General features: G+C 34.9%; 1 protein-coding gene across 4 annotated transcripts in view; it reads right to left on the bottom strand.

Annotated features, from left to right (window-relative positions):
- Window positions 1-1,398: 1,398 nt before the first annotated feature.
- Window positions 1,399-8,746, bottom strand: part of ZNF207 (zinc finger protein 207) — a 28,761-nt gene continuing 21,413 nt past the window's right edge. For 2 of the 4 annotated variants that reach the window (XR_639017.2, XR_002518051.2), the window contains 2 exons: window positions 7,393-7,447; window positions 1,399-2,921 (listed from right to left, as the gene is read on the bottom strand). The gene's annotated coding sequence lies outside the window, so the exon portion shown is untranslated. The remainder of the gene's footprint in view (window positions 2,922-7,392; window positions 7,448-8,746) is intronic. The other 2 variants (XR_001896296.2, XR_639018.2) reach the window with 1 other exon arrangement.

The raw sequence follows: 8,746 nt of genomic DNA, 5'->3' as shown, positions 1-8,746 counted from the left end.
TTTAAAAAGGGACATTGAAATAATTCCTCTTGAAGATATTTTCTTTAACGGCCACTTATTTCTACCCTGCAAAAAGCTTGAAATATAAAATTAGTATTTAAAACACCATACAAAATAAAAAAAAAACAGACAAAGGAGTAAGGTATGTTCCAATTTAATCTTTATGCACACAAATTTGTAAAAAATGTTAAAACATATATACATTAAGTCACAAAAGAGATGCAATAATTATTGCTCACTTTTAAACATTATCTTATGCTATCAAAATTTGGCTACTTACTCATCACTATTACATGCACTTAAAGTTACATACTTACCAAATTTTCACTGTCTGTTTATTCCTGCTAGGAAAGGACACAGTTCCTTAGAAATTTACTTCACTTTAAATCTTAAAGACACAAACGGAGGGTCCATACTTTGTTTAGTGCTTATCTAAAAGAATGCATTGCCACATCACATGCTTAGATATCGATTTTCAGATTTCAGAAAACTATCATTGTTCATACTAAAAAGCATCAGAGTTGACTATTCATTACTAGTTCCCAAAGATCACAGGAGGAAACAGAATGTAAAAACATTCTTAGTATATGCTAGTTTTTATCTAGGATACAGTTAAAAACTAGAGGGAAAAAATAATCCATGCGTTACATATACCGAGGCTAAATAAAGCAGGGCATAAAGTAATTAGAAACATACTCAGAAGCTTTCACTGGTATACGTGGTCTCAGAAATCAGTATTTCTAACTCCAATTTTTCATGCAGAGTTAGAGTGGCTTAAATAATACTTTTGAAATGTTTAAGCCTCTCAAAGAAACCCTGTAAGTAACTGGTCTGCATGAAGAATTTTGATTTTGGTAAACCCCTCTTCCACCCGAGCTCCAGCTTACTGCTCATGAATCACTGCAACAACAGCTCCAACAAGAACAGAATGAAGTTCTGTTATCTTAACTTTACACCTATGCAATGTCTCCAAAGCACTGAGAAAAATCTTTTGGCTGCCAACTAAAAAAGAAAATGTTTAAGAACTTTCTTAAATACTAGTTTTAACATTTATTCCATCTCATGAAAATGAAATAATTTATGTGTTAAAAGTTTTTGTAGGCCGGGCGCGGTGGCTCAAGCCTGTAATCCCAGCACTTTGGGAGGCCGAGACGGGCGGATCACGAGGTCAGGAGATCGAGACCATCCTGGCTAACACAGTGAAACCCCATCTCTACTAAAAAATACAAAAAACTAGCCCGGCGAGGTGGCGGGCGACTGTAATCCCAGCTACTGGGGAGGCTGAGGCAGGAGAATGGCGTAAACCTGGGAGGCGGAGCTTGCAGTGAGCTGAGATCCGGCCACTGCACTCCAGCCTGGGCGACAGTGCGAGACTCCCTCTCAAAAAAAAAAAAAAAGTTTTTGTATTTGTAGTCTGTTAAGTGAAGGTCAGAAAAAGGTGAACTTTTTTCTTAAAAAAGCATTAAAAGGGAAATGCCAGGCGGTAAAATAATTTTCTAATATTCTTGATTCAAGTAATATCCAAAGAGATGTAGAAATTCAGATTGCTCCCCTCTTTAATCAAAGTGTCCTAGTTCAGTTAATTTTAGAAGGTAAAATTATAATATATAAAAGTATAAAATAGTACTCACCAGAAAGGCAGCTTTAAAGAGATGGTTTTAAGGAAAACCATTTCCACTGCATCTACACCATTTCATATACAAATTAAACTGTGAAAGGCAACGAAACTTAAGCCCTTGTGCAATTTTACATTAAAAAACAAGTGGATATCTTGTAAGATATATTTTATTATCAGTTGATAAATCCATGTTTTAAAATTTAACAATATGCACAATTTCCATATAAAGATAATCTGTTATCACAATGGCTAACCACCATCCAGTTCAAGAGGAATTCAAGATTAACTAGTTTTATGGCTAGATCGTCTCAAATTAGGTATCACACAAGGTGAAAAGGAAGAAGCCATACATCCTACCATCAGATTAGGATGGTTCAGGCTTGCGAAAATTAGAAATTAACTTGTATGCTTTATTCCTCCCTCCTCACAGTGCTTTACATTTGTATCAACCTAAAAGCACAACATTTAAAGGTTAAAGGATGGTTCAAACAACAATGAACTTGGGTAGAATGAAAAAAATAAAAATAGAAATGTTAAACACATCTTCCACAACCCATTATGTCCCCACTGCCCCTCAAAAGTGTTACATGAAGAATCTAGCTACATTTCTTGATGGGTAGTCAGCTTTCAATATTAAAAAGGTATGTTATTCTTAGTTCACAGTAAAATGAACTCACTGGTACACCAACAGGATACGTTATAGTTTACAAAAAAAGAAAAAAAAGGAGTACTTGTATCTACAAGTGTTGCTAAAAGAACAAAAAAGCATTATAAAAACATATTCTAGCTTATGACTGTACACCATTTATCATTTCTAGATGTGAGGAAACTTGCCTTTTTTCTTAGGTTGATTCATACTGTAAAAAGTTAAAAGGTGAATGAGAGAACCACCATAAAATAGCTTAAGTAAAAGACCCTGGACCCAAAGCCCTGGACTCCGTATCATCTATCAACAAAGGCACAGCCAACTCAAACTGTCTTTTCCTTTTATGTACCATGTATCTACTTAGGTTGAACCACAAGGAGATAACAAAGGAGCAGTATTACACCTTTATTACAACTGGGGTTAGCAAACCTAGATCTACTTTGGCCCAAGTACTGAGTGTTTAAAGTGTCCAATGGATCTATTATTAGTTATACTCACATTTAAGTAATCGCACAGCTTTCTTCCTTGTGTGAGTTATATGGATATGTTTGAAAAAAATAGGAACATCAGGTACTTACAGATTAAACTAACCTGTACTGGCAGGGCTGTGGGATTTTTCTTCTCTACCAGTAAGTAGCAAATGCTGAAATTCTGCTGCTAGTTAACAAAAACACAAATTGTATTAAACTGAGGAGTTCAATCCATAGTTTAAAAAGTCAATGTGCATTAAATTTCCTCAGAGTCTGATATTAATACATTTAAAACTTTTCCCTATTTTTTTTTTTAACAAAAGTTACCCTATATTGGCTATTTAGAATGAGCTAATTAACACTGAAAATCTCTTGGACACATCTCAATTTTAATAAACTATGTATTCCAGTATGTGAACTGTGATGGAAATTGATTATTCTAAAAAGGGGATGGGCATATATCTTAAATATGTGGCAATTTCTAAATTTAAACGAGTATGTAGACACACCCCCACAGACAAGCAATTTTTAAAAGCTTTTAATTCAACTTTCACAAAAATTAATTTTGTCACATCAGAGAGTCTCAATTTCAAAAACATGTACTGAGGCAAATTCTACTGTTTCTCCTTGAATAAGTGAACAGGTAAAAGTGGGCTTTGCTCAATAACTAGATGCTCCATATTTTTTCTAACTCAGACTAACTGTAACTGTAGTAACTCTTCCCTTGCTCCACTTGGGTAGGTAAGCAGCCTCATTCTATTAGTAAAGACAGGGATACGATGGTGCAAATCTTTTTTTTTTTGACCCCTGTGATTGCTAAACTATTTATAAAATTTTAATAAGAAGCTACATTAAATAATATGGTGAGATCTCAGTAACAAATGCAAACCATGAGTAAGAATGCTGTTACTTTTCAATAAATTTAAGGTTCTTAAGTCAAGCAACACTACCCAGTGTTCTCTCCCAAATAATCACTATTGGTCCATGTGTAGTAAACTGGGAAAATATCATTCTTCATTTTTATCCAAGTTGGCCATCAAGGAATTTCACAGTTCCTCAGACTTAACAGACTTAACTAATGGTGAAGGAACACAGATTCAACCATAATGGTAAAATGCAAACCAACCAATCCAGAAACTAACAATGTCAGAGGGCTTAGAAAATGCCAATAAAGGACTTCACCTTTTTACAAACACAGCACACATTACTGAAGCTGTGCCACATTACTACCTTACAGACCATGACATCATTTAGAATTAATAGGTGGAGTCCAAGTAATCAACCACTAAGACAGTTTACTCACATGTACCTCCTCTGAGGTTATTTTGATAAAAAGTGAAACATATACATAAACATTCTTATAACTGATTGTATGCCTCTTAAAGAACCTAACCATCAAAGTTTCCATCTAATTAGCCAGTCTGGATTTATAATAGCTTTCAATTTGCTTCAAATAGGAATAGTTCAAATTAGTTTCAGCGAAGACCTACCTCATTTGGGCTACAAATTTCTGCCTCAATATGACTACTACTTCTGCTTAGTAAAATAGACATTTTACCCTGAGAATACATGAGACTAACCGAACAGATTTAAAGAGAGATGGTTCAGATTTCTCAAACTAATTTAGTTCCAAACTATTCTTTTCCAGAGTTAAGAAAATGAAAAGCTTTTCCTTTCTAGACTAAAATATTATGCAAAAATGTATAGAGCCAAGAGTAAGAAAAAAATAGTAGTTACTAAAAGCAATTATCTTACTGAAGAATTTTTTTTTTAATGTTACTTTAAAACTTAATCTATTTTCTAACAAAAATGCCAGGTAAAAAAAATAAAGACAGATGTTTTAGGGCTTAAACACTTGGAAAAGGTGGATATATTTAAAGTTATTGGGAAGCTCAAACCGAAATCCTACTTTCTCCATTTCCTACATATTGGTTTGAATTAGATCCATAATAAGGTGTCTAAGAGCTTAAGATACTAGTTTAGAAAATTCAGCACTAATCACAAAATTAATGAATATCCATTATGTACACGACCATACAACATCAAGTGCTTATTTTGCCAAGAAACATCACACAGAAGTCAGATGACTTCTTTGCTATAAAAACAAAAGGTTGTTATTTGAATGATTTAATGACAGAAACTGAAATACTGAGAAAGGGTTTCAAAAAAGGAGTAAACTTTACTGTCATGAGATAGTTAGCATAAGTGGAATTGGGGGAATGTTTACTTATAAAAATCTGCCCTATAGCCAAACAGCCTTAAAACTGAATCCCCTTTCAAAGGACTTTTCCATAAAAGTTACAATGAGGAGCAAACAAATTTCAATTTGGAATAACGCAGAAAGATTATTCAGTATTAGGTCAATAACTACAACCTTTTAAAAAAGATACATGTCTGTATAAATTTTAGGGTATCTACTTCTAGGGTACATGTCTACTTTCATCAGCTTATTCAAACAAAATTTTGACTCGGTTAAAGTGGTGACTTCACCATTTTCTTTCATTTGCCAAGTTTTACCATATTACAGACACCTAAAAATTACATAATTATCGAAATCTTATTTGTCTGAGTCAGAGAAATACAAAAAAAAAAAAAAAAAAAGGAACTATCTGGAACTATCTTAGTTATCTATATATATTACCTTCAACAAATTATGACATTACTAAATTCCTCCCACGCCCAGTACTCAAGCAGATAAGAGCCTGTATTTCCAGCACACTTTTTTCAATTATCACCATTAGAATTACGACAAGCAACTTAGAAAGACTTCAGCATACTGGGGGATGGTAGGTAATAGAGAAAACAGATCTCCAATTAAGGACTCTTACATGTTGATTACTGAGGTTATAAAATAGTTGAATGGAATATTTTGTCATGGAAGCAACAAAATTCTTTAAATATTAAAATCCTTTTACAGTGAAAAACATGTTATTTAACAAGTCAAAATTTGTAATTCACTTAATGCATATTTTTTCTTTATGCTTCCAAGAATGAAAACCATATACAAACAATTCCAGGTTTGCTAAATGCTACACTGTTCATTGTTACTGCTCAGAGTAAACTGCTATCTGGATAGAACGGTGGCTCAAACACAAGAAACAAAAGTAATTCAGGTTTGTTTTTGGCCTCTCTTCCAATTCTCTAATTATTCCCTACAACACACACACACACACACAACTTTTCTCACCAAATAAAAGCAAATTTTAGTTGGAAACAAAAGTGCATACTTTTCACATGTCCATAAAACATTGTTCAGTGAGGCTGAAAATGAACCTCAAAATAATCACTCCAAAACCATAGTTTATCTTACTTTACCACATGATCAGGTATCAAATTTCAGTTTGGATACCTGAAATTAGCAATCCATCCATGCTGAAAGGTCTGTAACACCCAAATTCTCGTTGTATCAACTGTATGGTCTATATCCCCACATACACAAAGCACGCACAAAGACACCACCTTCCCACCTTAACAGGGCTCTACATTAACATTTGCTCTAATGTGGTGAGGCTTGAAAATATTTAAAATTAAGCATTTCCAGATGACCTTTTAGCCTTAACATTCAATGCATAAGTTAGTGATTAAGAATGCAGACTTTGGCCAGGCGCAGTGGCTCACGCCTGTAATCCCAGCACTTTAGGAGGCTGAGGCAGGCGGATCACAAAGTTAGGAGATCGAGACCATCCTGGCTAACATGGTGAAACCCTGTCTCTACTAAAAATACAAAAAATTAGCCGGGCGTGGTGGCACATGCCTGTAGTCCCAGCTACTCGGGAGGCTGAGACAGGAGAATCGCTTGAACCCAGGCCAAGATTGCGCCACTGCAATCCAGCCTGGGTGACAGAGCGAGACTGTCTCAAAAAAAAAAAAAAAAAAAAACAAAAAAAAAACAGATTTTGGCCAGGTGTGGTGGCTCACACCTATTGTTATCTCAGCACTTGGGGAGGCTGAGGACGGGTGGATCACCTGAGGTCAGGAGTTTGAGACCAGCCTGGCCAACATGGCAAAACCCCGTCCCTACTAAAACATATTTAAAAAATAGCCAGATATGGTGGCAGGAGCCTATAATCCCAGCTACTCAGCAGGCTGAAGCAGGAGAATCACTTGAACCTGGGAGGTAGAGGTTGCAGTGAGCCGAGATCGCACCACTGCACTCCATCCTGGGCGATAAGAGTGAAACTCCATCTTAAAAAAAAAAAAAAAAAAAATGCAGATTTCAGTATCCAGTGGCATTTCCAACGATTAAACTTATCCTTGAGGTTAAATTTAATAGTTTATGGAGAAAATAAAACCAGTAAGATTTTCCTAAAAGTGAAAGTAGAAAATTTGAATGAAACATTTCATGTCTCCAAATCAAAAACATCAAATTTTGTGAATTTACTAAAGTTCAATATAGTAACACAAGCTTTACTGAAGCTGTTAATTATGTAACACAAGGCAAATTACATAAAAATGCATATGAAATACTTAGGTTTATTAACACCACAGTCAAACGTGAATATTAATATAGAGCCTTCTCTGCCAAAAGAGTATAAAAATCCTAAGTTTAATTAAATTTAGGGGCCTTCACCAAACTTGCTGCAAGTTTGGGGACATAAATATCCAACAGCCATAAAGCTGTGAAAGCCCCTATAAGGAATAAAATAAATCCCACTTGCCTCAGACTGAACAGGGCAACACTGAGACTCAGCCTCAGCCTGTCCTATGGCAGGGCTATAGGAAGAAGAAAATTTTAATTTTAGAAAAACAGTTCCCAATTAATTTAAAAGACATGCATTAAATTTAAAAAAAAAAAAAAAATCCCAATGATCAAGCAAGCAAAAGGAGCAGCTTTGTTTTTAAAACTACCGTCCACTACAATTCCATTCTGAGCCCGTACTTCTTTTTGTTGGGGAATCCCCCTCCCCAATTAAGTTTCATTAAGGTGAGTCTAAGTTCAAAATGTAACTTAGTGGAATAGGAGTACAGTAGGAATATTTTAATCATACCTAATGGCAAATGTGTGAGAGACTACTAAAATACTAAGTATTCAAATCAAATAATTCCAGCAGCCACTCAAAAATTAATCCTCACCTGCTGTGGCCTTGTTACTGTTACACAGTATGAAAACTTACACAACAGAAACTAGTGCCAGACAAAATGTTTGTTTTTCTAAAAGGGGTGGATGTAAGGTAGAGCCAAAGCTGCCAGCCCTACTAACCTTACAGCTTCCTTAATTATGGCAATCAGCTTGAATTATCAAGTCCCAAAACCTGTCTTCTGTGAGGGCAGTTGACATCCACTTTGACTCAACTTCATCTATTACTTAAGGAAATTTGAGTCAGAGTCAATTATATGAATGTAATTTGCTCTACTCATGATTCAACCACGCTATGGACCCCAGAAGCATTTAGATAAAAGGTATTTTCTAGAAGCTTAATTATGCTTGGATGCATGCAAAAATTACCCTTCAAATATATTAAATGGGTACACCACCTCTGAGCCTATAGCTACAAACTCAGGAACTCATGAGCTTAAGTTTTATATGCCAATGCCTAACACTTTCAATTAATTTTTAATTAGAATTCTATCCCATATTAAAAATTTCCATTTTTGCCCATCAGACATATACAGAGAGCAAAAAACCTTGCTATAAAGTATCAGCCTTCTTTGCATAAAATGCAAATAAAGTTTCACGTAATTTCTGAAACAGGTCTACTAAACCTATTGCAGTTTGTCAATAACCCTGTACATGAAATTCTTGAGAATTTGGGAGAGCATCCCTTACTTAATCATTGTAAATTTAATGTCACCATTTTTATCTTAAAGATTTTCAACACGAGTTTTTCTTCGGCAGTATATTAAGTGTGCTGCCAAATCAAAGAAGCATGTATTAATTTTGAAACCATTTAGGTAGGCAGAGGTTCAGAGGGGAAAGTGGTTTGAGACTTGGTGGCTGGCAGAAGGAAGAAATACATTCTTGGCAAAATATGGTAGTTTTACTTTCAAACTATGAAAAATTTTTGTACCACT

The sequence above is a fragment of the Papio anubis genome, chromosome 17 (assembly GCF_008728515.1).
Source record: "Papio anubis isolate 15944 chromosome 17, Panubis1.0, whole genome shotgun sequence".
Lineage (NCBI taxonomy): Eukaryota > Metazoa > Chordata > Mammalia > Primates > Cercopithecidae > Papio > Papio anubis.
This window is presented reverse-complemented; position numbering and strand designations above follow the sequence as displayed.